The sequence below is a fragment of the Nannospalax galili genome, unplaced genomic scaffold (genome assembly GCF_000622305.1).
Source record: "Nannospalax galili isolate Female #2095 unplaced genomic scaffold, S.galili_v1.0 scaffold175, whole genome shotgun sequence".
NCBI classification, from domain to species: Eukaryota; Metazoa; Chordata; class Mammalia; order Rodentia; family Spalacidae; genus Nannospalax; species Nannospalax galili.
The window spans coordinates 1,629,612-1,643,048 of NW_008336314.1; the positions used below are offsets into that span (position 1 = coordinate 1,629,612).

The 13,437-nt window shown below is 37.5% G+C and overlaps 1 pseudogene; it reads left to right on the forward strand.

Annotated features, from left to right (window-relative positions):
• Positions 1–3,174, forward strand: part of LOC108490721 — a 4,946-nt pseudogene extending 1,772 nt beyond the window's left edge.
• The last annotated feature ends 10,263 nt before the right edge of the window (positions 3,175–13,437 follow it).

A 13,437-nucleotide genomic window follows, 5' to 3' on the forward strand; every position in this document is an offset into this window, starting at 1 on the left:
TCACATAAAATTAAGTGAGGTTTTAACCTTTAAAAAAGATCTCCATTTCATTATTAAAATACACAGTTTCATAGAGAAAAATTCATTTTTGATGTCATTGACACTAAGATGTTTGCACATGTGTTTCTAATGTCTATATATCTGATCATTACCAGTCACAGTCGGTTACTTTCTGAGCTCCTTCGCATCTGAGCATGGGTGTAAAATCTTCAGGTAGATTTCAGTGGTAATGTTTTTCACATTAAGGAGCAAATTTTTATGCTTTGAAGAATCATTTTTAATCATTATTTTTTTAATTTTTAATAACTACATGATTAGAAGAAGCATTTCACTACAGCTTTAACATATTCGGTAACACACTCCAGAGCAAGAGTACATCTCTTTCACAAGTGGGTGCAAGTTTCTAGGTTCACAGTTGAATTAATACAGTTATACAGTAACTCAGTATAAGCCCTGTAAGACATAAAATTGAATGAGTTTTCAACTGTTAAAAAAGATCTCCATTTCATTTTAGGATATATTGTTCCTTGCAGAAAGATTCATTGTTTTTGCTACTAACACTGAGATGTTGGCGCATACATGCATTTGTAATCCGTATGCATCTGATTATTACTAATTATAATCGGTTGCACTTGGATCCTTGGTGCCTGTGTGTGTCTATAAAGTCATCAAAATAAACATTTCAAACATTTCATTTCTACAACTGACTTGTGATTAAAATGTCTAGAAAGATAATGTATTTTTTAAAGTATTTTTAATACAGTTACACTTACTTGTTTATGTGCACACTCATGTACATGGTGCATGAGTGGAGGTCAGAGGACAGCTTATACTCTGATATCCCTGCTACTGTCTGCTGTGTTGTTGGCACCCCCAGCCATTCCCCACTACTTGCCCTTCCGGTTAATCTAGTCAGCCTGTCTAGAGGTCTTTGTTTTAGGAGAGTCAGCTTTTCCTCATCTAGCAGTAATCAGTTGTCAATATTTCTTTGCATAATATTGGGGTCTGCTGTTCATTTTCCCAGTTCTATGCTTTGACCTCCCTGGCCAACAACTCAAAAGAAGGTATCGCCTGTCTGGCATTGTTACTTGTTAGGTAGCCTTTAGCTATACCTATGGACTCTTATGAAATTATATTGTCCCCTTTAATTTTTGATTATACTTTCCTTTTGGGTGTTTAAGGCCATACAGTTGGCCCAGATAAACCAATTTATTTTTACTCTTAAGGTCATTTGAGGATCTGTTTTTCAGGGGTCACAATGGCTTGGGAGAAGCCCCTGGCTCCTTTCTTTTACCAGTTCTGCCTGTGTGAAGATAAGTCAAAGGTCCTGCTCAACCATGGTTGGCTTTAAAACTGTGAGAGTGGATTTGCTAAGGCAAGAAGAAAACCTAGTTAGAAAGGATATGTGGTCCCTGGAATATACCAAAATTTAGATGCTAAGCATTCTAGGAACATGGCATTTATTGGAAGAAAAGATTTTAAACTATTTGGAGCTAAGAACAGGAGCAAGTAAACTACAGTCCATGTTATCTGGCCCAGAACAGTAGTTTTGTTTTAAAGCCCTTGATCTAAAACTATTTCTTATGCCTGAACATTTGCAACTGGGCTGGGCATAATGATGTATGCCTTTATCCTAGTACTCGCGAAGCAGAAGCAGGCAGATGTCTGTGAAATTAAGGCCAGCCTGGTCTACAAAAGGAGTTTCAGGCCACCTGGGGCTAAGGGAATCCTGTCTCAGAAAAAAAGAAAGGAAGAAAAAATTTTTTAAATGCAACCCATTTGATGATAATAAACCCTAATATTCAACTCCAATATGCAATTTTTTTTCAAAGACACCCCTTCCATTTTTTTTCTGTTTAGCAAAGGAGAAATAATCAAAATAATCATGCTCCATTATCCTTGATTTTGCCTCTTTTTACACAAAGCTTAGAGTATAGATTATTTATTACTAAGCACTTATAGAAAGAAGTTTTCTTATGCTTTCTTTGGCTCTAATTGTTTTGCAGGGCTGTCAAATAATTGAAGCCTAGGGATCTTGGGTCATTTATTAGATTTATCCAGTGGGAGATCCAAAACTCAAATCCAGGCCTGGACTTCTGGTTGCATTCCTATTCCAGTGTACCCTTCTGTACCTTAGATATATATGCAACTGCCTAGAAAATACTTAGATCATAAACAAGAAAATTAATTGCTTTGCAGAAAAAATAAAAAATGAAATAAATGTAACAAAGTACAAATTGCTGCATACATTAAGGTAGGAATTAATTTATTATTAATTTCAAGAAAAAAATTCCATTTGTTTAAAATTTAAGTGAGAGAATACTATGTTACTGATTTTTTAAAGCTTTTAAAAATAGTGTGGAGCACTGTAGCAATTGCCCACATAATTCATGTCAAATAATTATGTAAAATCTTAAATGGTAAGGTATGAAATTTTTTCTTACTTATCTCTGAACTAAATAATTAAAACTGGATACCAAAATAAAGTGAGGGGTCATTTGGGTTTGGGAATTAGTACATTTTCCAAAAGGCTTTTATCCCTTACATTAAAACATTGGTAATTTACCATAATCATATTTGCCATTGTCCACTTTCATTGTAATAAAATATACAAAATATTGTTTGCTGTCTTTGCCGTTTTTAAGATTATAACTGATCTTTCTGGTGTCAGAGTCTGGAGACCACACACAGAAATGACAGAGGGAAGAAAAGAAGGGCGAACAGGTCTTCAGCCTCAGCCCTCACTCAGGTGGCTGACGCAGAGGGTGTACTTGGTGTCTGCTTCATCCTCACATCCTTCAGTGATAGCTTTGCCCATGTCAGTGGTCCTTCTGGTGAGAAAAACCATCAGCCAAGTAACCAGTAGAATGAAAATGAAGGCTGACAAAGATGAGTCCTCCCCGTACGTCACATGTTGGCTGCCAAGGATGTTCAAAAAGGTCCATGGAGCTGGGCATCACTGCCCTGGATATCAAACCCCCATCCACAGGAGGAAACAGGACCAGGACTCCTGGGCCTGGGGATCAGCCAGCCCTCAGAGCTCTTGATTGATCAGGGAGGAAGTGGATTGAATATGTCACCCACATCCCCTCTGAGAGCACCCACAGGAAGGGGATTGCTGTGGTCACCATCTGTGGCCAGAACTTCTCAAATTATCTTCTGTTAATAAGTTGATTCACATAAGTCAAAGAAAAGAGATTATGGCTCAAATAGTATTTAGTATATTCACATGGTTTTACAACAAATCGCTGGAGCATTTTTGTCCTGGGGCACTGAAATCTAATCTATCAATAAAAGAATTCTCCATCCCCACAATATACATACACTTCTAGAAGTCAACTACATTATTTTCTGGCTCTAAGCATCTAACTCTTCTGGATACATGGTGTAAGTGGAACCAAACAGTATTTATCTTTTGGTGGCAGGCTTAGTTCATGAGCATACCTTCAAGAAAGGTTTAAGTATTCTCACCATGCTATAACATTGGTTCTTCCTTTTGTAAGGATGAGTAACTTTCCATTACATGTATGCACTATGTGTTGTTTATCCATCCATCCATTGACAGGTGCTTGGTTTAGTCTATGTCCTGACTACTGTGAACAGCAGTGCTGTGAACGTACATGGGATAACAATTGCTCTTAGAATCCGAATTGAATGTCCTCAACTCTGACGTCATTTCTCCTTATACAGATATTTTTAAACATTTTCATGACACTTGTGACTAATGAGGAGAAGTCTCTTTCTATATAGATCATAAAGCCAGCCTAGAAAACCGAAGCAGAAAATGTATCTCTTCTTGTCTCTGACTAAGATCAGGAAGTTCTTAGCTAGACTGATCATTCTAAGAGAATTGATTTTTGAAGAAAGTGAGGAAATGGAAGAGTCTAACATTAAGAAAAATGTGCTTAGGCTAGATAGGAGACTTATCCTAGGGATAAGTCCTCAACAGACTATAGCAAGAGGACACTTCTAATAAATATTCCCTGTACTGGATCATTGGCTAGAGAAAGAGGAATGTCCTGAGCTTGTGACAGGAGACTCCGATTCTAGGCTAGAGCACTTAGAAATGAATATATTTTAAGCTTTTACAACTGTAATACACTTTATAAGCAAAGCTTACAAAACTTGCATACCTGTGTTTATGAACTAATCCTAGGTAAAGCAGTCTAGTGATGAAAAAGAGGTGAAAATTGAGACTTATCTTCTCTGCCTACTAAAATCATGACTCCTAATAAACCAGTGAACTACCATGAACCTCTAACTCAGTCATCAAAAACAGGCAAAATATTGATACCTCCCTTCAAGGTGAATTTTGAGCTTGAGAATAGTAATTATGAGGTTAGTTAGCAAATGGTAATTGGTTTTTTCTCATGGCATTTTATGATTGTTAATGATAGAGGCTGAATAGCAAGCTAAGGAAATTTTTTTCTTTTTTACATTGGAATATACAAATTATCTATACAAAAACCAAATTTTTGTACTTTAGATCAAAATGAAGTGTATGTAATTTAAAACATGTATCTATAAAGGCAACCACAGACTTAATACAAATATGTGCCTTATAAATATCCTTTCTTGGGCCAATGAGATGGCTCAGAAGGTAAAGGGGCACAAGACTGATGCCCTGAGTTGGATCCCTAAGACCCACATAGTAGAAGGAAGGAACTGACTCCTGCAAGCTGTCCTCTGATCTCCACACATGCACTGTGGTGGCATGCATGTACACACACACACACACACACACACACACACACACACACAAATAAATAAATAAATATCCTTTCTTATGAAACTTGGGATGCTAAGCATAGGTACCTTGGAAAGTTGCTTATTCCTAGTTGATGAATAATTCAGTATTATAAACCTGGCATTTAGAGATTAGTACCTTTTGAAGACATCATACTTTATATTCTGTCTGTGCCTGGATTTATGCAGCCTATCAGAGTCTAAGAATTCCCTAAATAACCAGGTGCCTTTGAATGTTGTTTTTATTTTTGGTACTAGGGATTGAACCTAGAGCTTCGTGCATGCAAGGAAAGTATTCTACCACATATTGCTATGAATGCTTCTCTCTGGTTCTGTAGCATTCCCTTTCAATAAATTTCAGTGTACAGCCAGAGGGAGCATCCTATTTCCTTAAAGACACACAATTTAGTGGGAGGCAAACAGGTTCTTCAAAGAGAACTCTAGTAAAGTGTACACAGAATCTCTTCCTAATCCCTTCTGTTTTGAAATACCCAGTATTCAGAAGGATTTTTGGTTCCGGTGGGCTTTGTGCATTCTAGTCAAGTGCTCTACCATTGAGGTACATCCTGAGCTCTAATTCAGAGTATTTTTATAAGACAAAGGTACACACAACTCTGAGATGATATATTCCTACTGTTTCCTTGCCAGTAAGTATCGCCTTACCATTCACATTTCTAATTTGTTAATTAAATAAAAAAGGCAAAACTTACCCTCCCTGCTTTTATGATAATGAAAAGTATTCTTATGGGAAACAATGTTTCATACACTGTTAGGTCCCATAATTATCCTATATATATATCATAAGATTGATAGGAGAAGGCTACTAAGATCAAGAATTAACTTGGAATTAACAGGAAGGGGGCAGAATGGCACGTCCAAGACATAGATTTACTGACATACATAGGTTGAACATTGACCTGTTTCCTGACATTGTGCTTAAACATAATAATAAGTAGTCTGAAGTCCCATCCAGAGTTTTGACGTTTTAGGGGAGAGATGATATAATATCTAATATTTATAGGCACTTACTAAGAACTTTTACATACATTTTTACATTATATATACTCTTCACTACAACTGTGTGGGCTTGGTACTATTAGTCTTTCTATAATTATAATAGGTTCCAAAAATTAGTCCTTTCTTAGAATCATATAAATATCCAAGAATTAAGCCTCAGGCAGTTTAATCAAGAACATAGTGATTTTGTTGCATGCACACAAAAGAATTGCACCTAATGGGGATGAATATCAAAGAGAAGATATATTTAAACAGGAGTTCAGAAAAGGTATCCAGAAAGCTGAAATTCAACTAGGGCTTTGAAAATTAGATAAGATTTGTTTGAGGGACAGGAAGAAAGGGGAACTGATAAAGGCTGGAACCACGTATACGCCAGTATTTCTCTGTTCTGTTGGATGAGAAGTTGTTGATGAAGAAGAAGCAAATTGCACCAGCTCAGAGAAGAATGAAAAATGCAAGATTCAATGACTATTTTGTTTGGTACATAAAGAGCAGTCAATGAGACTTTTCAACAGAAAAATGATATCATTTGGATGATTCTTTTATGAGATTAAGCTGTGGCTGTTTGCAAATGGGATTGGTAGAGAAACAGACAAGACAAGGAAACGTTAGGATACTGTTGATAAAGTCTCATCAAAAAGTGATAAAAGCTTAAGCTAGAGTCTTGTTAATAGAGGCAGAAAAGACAGACGATAGAAACTTTAGATACAAATTCAATAGGACTAAGCAAAGAGTGGATTTTAGAGGAAGATGATAGCATTTCTTGAAAGGTTTTGAATTAAGCCTTCAAAGGTGCACTTGGTTTTTGTTAGGTAGAAAGGATGAAGACAAATCTTAGTGGGGAAAATAGGCAAACATTTGGTTTCTGTCTTTTTCGAACTATCCTGAGAATACTCCATCTGTGTAATCCTGCACTGGCCCTGAGTAGCATGTCTACCACGTCAGGTTCAGCTTTTCCTCCAAATACAACAGGATATTCAACGGGGTCCTATCACATCCTTAATAATTTTTCAAAATAAAATATATTTAATTATTATAAATTAGACATTCATGCCTCACACATAATGAAAGTTTCCAACACTGACTCTGTGTTATTTTTGTTCTGTTTTTCTCTTTTATTAAAATCAGAAGTCTTTCAGAAAGACTATTGATTCTGAAACTTTAAGACATTAAATATTTAAGTATTTTTCCTCTTATACTACCACTATTAGAAGTTAAACAAAATCACGAAATTGTGGATAATATTTATCCTACATTGTTTGCTGTCATGAAAGCATCTTTGTATAGATTAAATTACTTTGTACATATAAAACTGGGAAAACACTTATAAAGTAGCCACCTGGTTAGAATCCAGAATACACATACATATTAAAGCTCTTTATGTGCTTCACATTTTTATAATGTCTCTTACTTGTGGTTAGTGAGTTTTTATTGCCTTTAATTTGTGGACACTTTCTAATGACCATTTATGGGTCTTCAGGGAGCAAATCCATTCACAGAAATATTTATTTGCCACCACAAAGATCATCAGGACAAAGAACCGATTCAAAATTCATTCTGTCTTTAACAGCATGTTAAAAGACGTGAGCGAGGCTTTCAAAATGCAAAACCAAAGGAAGGGAGAAAACATTTAGCAACTCAACTGGAGACCCATGGGAGAAATGGAACACAGTGCTGTTACTAATGCATAAAGTCTGGGAGGTACTTCACAGTACATTTGAAAGAAAGAAAGCACTAAAATAAAATATCAATACAATCGGGTTGACTTCATCTGAAATACAGAACTACTCTCTGGTCTTTCTGTATCTCAGCCATGCACAGTTACTAACTGACCTGACAGAGCCTACTCTCCCATTTCCTAAGTACAGAATACAGGCAGACACGCCACCTTTCTGAATCCTAGTTATCTGTGGGCAAGTTGAAGAAAGTGGCACTAGACTGACTTACAGTCATCACAAGTTGAAGTGAAAATATGTGGAAGATCACGGAGCTTTACACCTTTGTAAGAGCCTGTTACCATAAAATGAAGATAATTATATTGATCCTTTTTTGTTTTGCGTGGATATTGTAAAGCAGTCAAGGCAACAGATACAAAGTTAATAGCCTAGAAAGAAAATCTATAAAAGAAAAACATCATTATTATCTTACTAATTATACTAACTTATAACACTTCTAAAAATGCATCTGTTTAGTCTACGAATTAGTGGGGAAAAAATTCCAATAGCAGAAGTGCTAGATTGATTTTCTTTTACTCAAACATAAGACAAAAATCAGGAAAAATACTGCTTAGCAAGTTAAGGGTCAACTTTAATTGTGGTTTACGTTCTATCTATAGCAGGGGTATTTAACTGTATATTCTTTGTGTCCTTCCTGCCTTGAATGCTTAAAGGTATCTTTTTTCCTTTAAATGGAAGGCCTAGATTTTCATTCCTGAACTTGGAAAAAGCATGCTGCTTCAAACTGTAGTGCTTTGTTGAATCTGAAGAATATTCAAATATTCAATAGCAGGGGCAAGGATTGTTCCCTTTAAAGCCCTAGGTCTTAGTCACTCCCTCAGTGCTGAGTATAGGGCTTAAAACAAAGCAAGTTGAAATCAGAAAGAAAAAGAATTCATTTACTTAGTTTTATTTGTTCATTCTTCAGTCAAAGGAAAGTAGCTGGCTTCCATGCTCTCAAATTTGGCAGCTTGATAATTTTCTGAGTTAGATCACCTTTAACAGCATTGGTATAATGTGGGTGTTTGAAGACTCTTGAGATTAGTATGAAAAATAAAATAGACTCCAAATAAGGGGAAGGCAATGATTGCTCAGAAGGGGTCACACAAGCCATTCTGTTGATGCACTTTTAACAATGATGTAAGAGCAAGCAAGGGAATTTAGTGCATGTGTCACAAGACATCTGGGAGGAGAAAGCATTCCTTACAGTATCTTTTATCTCCCAAGACTCTCTAATGAATTGTTAAGCAAATAAAACATTAGATATTTGATCATCAATTTTGCCTAAGTGTAATAACTCAAAGTAGGATAGTACTTTAAATCATGTCATTCCTTAATCTAAGTAGCAGGTAGACTGAAACTCATAGAAGAATTGATAGCAAAGTTATTATATTATTAACTTTTAAATTCAGATGCCTAACCAGAAAATCTAGGAAGCAGAGGTTCCTGTCCTTGTCCCCTCCCTGCTCCCAATTTCTCCAAAGATAACTATTACTTGAGTTTGGGAAGGAGTCAGAGAAAAGTCACACTGTCAGAGTCAGAGTGCAGTCACATTGTTTCTGTCTCACAGTGTAAGACCCTAGGGAGGGGAGAACTGAAGTGCTTAGAAGCCATGAGATCAGAAGAAAGTTGCATGCTCTACTCTAGAAGAGCTGGAGGCAACTGTGTAGCCTCTAGGAAGACTGTTGAGCTGCCTCCCAGTCCCCTGCATCTAGGCTTGGGGTTCTATAGTATGCAGAAATAGCCAGAAATTGGTAAAAGAGTTTAGAAGCAGTCTCAGCTAAGTACCTGAAGCCCCAGAGTTGAAAAAGAATTATAGAAAATTCTCAGTTTTTTATCTAAGTGGCACCATATGCATTCACAGCATTAGCAGAGTAAAATAGACCTCTTTTAGAAATAGGACAGGCCACTCCCCATCAGAATGTCTTGGTGCTGTGAACACCTCTCTGTACATGCAACCTGGTGGGTAGGGAGTAAAAAGTGGCTGAGTTCAAGTTTCTATTATCTGCTAGTGAGAGCTTGCAATATTCTCTCTCTCTCTCTCTCTCTCTCTCTCTCTCTCTCTCTCTCTCTCTCTCTCTCTCTCTGAGACAGATGCCAAAACAGAAAAGAATTATCAAAACAAAGTAGGAAGTATGCACATTCTGGGCCTTTATGTTCCCCAACCTCTTTCCAGTTCTTATTTCTTCTTAGGTTTCAGTTTTCTGTCGATTACTGCCAAATCACCTTCTATATATTAGCAGTAGCTTGTCTAGCCCCAAGCAAGACATACTCCTGAAGGACTCTAGGTGAAGGACAGTGTTTCCTGGAGCTACCCTGATGTACTCCTTAACCTCCAGTTACCTCCTTAATTTTTTCCCAATATATATTTTATTGAATTTGTGTGCACTTCATACAATATTTCATTATATTTAGACCCACTCCACTATTTGCATCTCCTATAGCCCCCCCTCCAAAAGCTGATCTTTTGTTAGAGACTGACACTAGATAGACTGACCAGCCTCCAGCGTTTGAACTCACACTGATGGACATCTGGGCACACAAACTTGACTCTTTACTGGATAGGCATATATATATATATATATATAAATGTGTATGCATGTATTGCCTGCATGTAGGTAAGTGCACCCGTGTTGTACATTGAATATATTTCCATAAAATTATTTTTATTAATACTCCTTTGGGGTCCATCATGGGGAAGTCTGTTATTCATCACTCCTAATTTTTTCTTCTACCATCAAGCTTCAGTGAACACAAGCACATTGCTTAGTTCTGGATGCATGAGGGATCTGACCATGATATGTGTGTATGTGTGTGTGTGTGTGTGTGTGTGTGTACACTGATAAGATGGAAGTATTAAACACATAGTAAGAATAAAGGAAATTTTATTGTTATTCTAAATCAATGCCAAGTTTCAGATACAGTGTGATAGAGATTACCTTCGGTGTGATAGAGATTATCATCACATTTAACCATGCAGGGTCAGAAAAATAAATATCTGTCCTCATTTTTAAAGTTCCTATCCACTTCTCTTTCCTTGTCTCGGCCACTGTGTTAGCACAGGAGTTGGAAAACTGACTGCTTGTAAAGGGCCAGATAGTAAATATTTTCAACTTTGCAAGTCTCAGCTGCAACTACTTAGCTCTGCATTTGAAGCTTGCAAGCAGTCAGAGACAGTGCGTAAGTGACTGGGTGTGGCAGCATTCCAATAAAACTTTATTCCTGGGTATTGAATTTTGAATTTCATATCATTTCCATGTGTCACAAAGTATTCTTTTGATTCAACTATCTAAAAATGAAGAAACTATGTTGCACTTAGAGGGTGAATGAAAACAGTCTGCAAGATGTGTTTGGTTTGCAGGCCACAGTTTGCAGCTCTTTGCTTTAACGCCACTGGGATATAAAGAATCATAGTCACTTTCTTGGCTCTGGAAAAAAACAACTGTTGAACAATTTCAATTTGACAACTCCCTCTGGCCACAGCCAAACACCATGTATGAGGAGGAGTTTGCACTCAGCCTTCAAATGCTTCCATATCTTAAGCCAGCAGTATCTCTGATGCAGCAGGGAAAAGTTCTAAGCTGCTTACAGCTTGTGCTGTCCTCTTGGGTGTCCCAGACACCAGATCAGATTATTACCACACGGCTCCAAGTCATTCATGAGGGCCAATTTGCTTTGGCCATCTAAAAAAAGCTGCCTCCGCCTGTCTCTGTGGGTAAATTCAGTAGTGGAAACAGTCAGGCTGTTGCTCTCTGGAGACTAGCCCAGGGGGAGCTTTGGGCAGTGGGGCTCTTGCAAAGTGCCAAACCACAGCTGCGAAGGGGATGTGAAGGGAGGAGTCTGCAGCAGCCCCGGAAATAGCCAGCTGGAGAGGGATGTCAGGAAGTCAGAAAGCTAAGAAGAGGCCAGGCTTGAGCAGAGTATGAGCTCTGGCACCACGGGAACCCTCGGGACTCTGTGACTGCCGCTGAGCTCGCCTTCCCTCCTTGGTAACCTACTCAACTGTCCACTCTTCCAATATCGGCCTCTTGTAATTTGGCTCCTAGTTCCGGGTTGCATCTCTTCTCCTAAGTCCAGGCAAAGAAAGTGTTTGACGTCTTCTGCAAACAGAATCTTTCAATACAAAACCCCACTTGTCAATATTCATTCATTTCATGCCAGAAATTTCCTCAGTTTCTTCTCCACCGACACTCTTACCTCCTTTCCAGGTGTCCACATAGTTCCATAGCTCTGTGCACTCAGCCTTTGTATGGCCTTGATTTGTAAGGCAATTCTGGCTTCTAGATCTGTCTCTTCTACATTTTTGAAAACACTGGGTATAAACAGTGATTTTTCAGTACCTGAATTGTTTTTTTTTCCTTATACATTGTCCTGTACTTAGTGCACCCTCCATTTGTACATTTCATCAGTTAATTAAACAGGGGAGCCTGTCAGAAGATGCCTATGCTGGGTGCCTGCCGTGGCTTTGATTCATATTTGCCTTTCCCCCTATAACCACAAACGTCTGTTCTTCCTTCATCAATCACCCTGGTTTTCTCTCAGTACACCTGAGGATGGATCAGACGCTAGGACGCATTGCCCCAGTCTCTAGCATCAGATTGTGATGGATGTCTTCTTGTAATAAATTGCCACGACCAAGTCAACTTATAAAGGAAAAATTTATTCTTATGGTTCCAGAGGGTAAGTGTCGATATTGGCGGAGGTGGCTATGGCAGCTGGAGAACAAACAGCGCTCACATCTTCAGACAGGCACAGGAAGCAGAGAAAGACAGGCCAGAAATGGGGACCAGGCTATGAACTCTCAAAGCCCACCCCAGTGACTGACTTCCCCAACAATGCCACACCTCCTACACCTCCCAAAATAGTGCCACCAACTCCAAGTATTCAAATATTTGGAACCTATGGAGGACATGCTCATTCAAAACACCACAATTTCGATGTTTGAATTTGTCACATTTCTTTTTAATTTTACTCATTGTCTCTACCAGCTAAATATTATACATACATATACGCACACCTGTTCCTACATATATAGATACATAACGTTCATATAAATCATCAGTTTCCATTTTAGGAAAATAAAAATAAAATTATTCATAACATAAAAAAAAATCATTGCTGTCAGGCATCGTGGCACAAACCTGTAATCCCAGTACTTGGAAAGCTGAGGCAAGAAAATTGTTAGTTCAAGGCCACTCAGGTTCTTGGACATTGAGGGCCAACCCAAGTACCTAAGCTACACAACAAGACACTGTCAAAAAAGGAAAAATAAGATCACAGAGGTAGCATTTTAATAACAATGCTGTCTTCCTGTAAGCTTCTTTGTCTTTTTGGGTTTTTTGTTTTTGTTTTTAATTATTTATTTAATAACCACATACTTAGAAGAAGAATTTCATTACCATTGACACATTTAATAACAGTTTCCAGAGCAAAGACGCATCTCTATAAAAATTGGCTGTAAATTTTTAGGTTCACAGGGTTGAATTAATAAAGGTATACATTATTGAACTCACTATAAACCCTATAAGACATAAAATTGAATGAGCTCTCCAGTTCATTTTAAAATATGCTGTGAATTTTTAGGTTTATAGATGAATTATTACAGTTATACAATATTGTACTTAGTACAAACCCTATAACACATAAAATTAAATGAGGTTTTAACCTTTAAAAAAGATCTCCATTTCATTTTAGACTATGTTGTTCCTTGCAGACAGACTCATTGTTTTTGCTTCTAACACTGAGATGTTGCCGCTTGCATCTCTAATCTGTATGCATCTGATTATTACTAGTCATAATCGGTTGCACTTGGATCCTTGGTGCCTGTGTATGTCTATAGAGTCATCAGGTAGATTTCAATGGTAATGTTTATCACCTCTACTAATTAACATGACATAAATTTTTATGCTTCCTCCTCTTTTTAATTTGTTGATTTTTTTGTGTGTATCTCAGCTACATT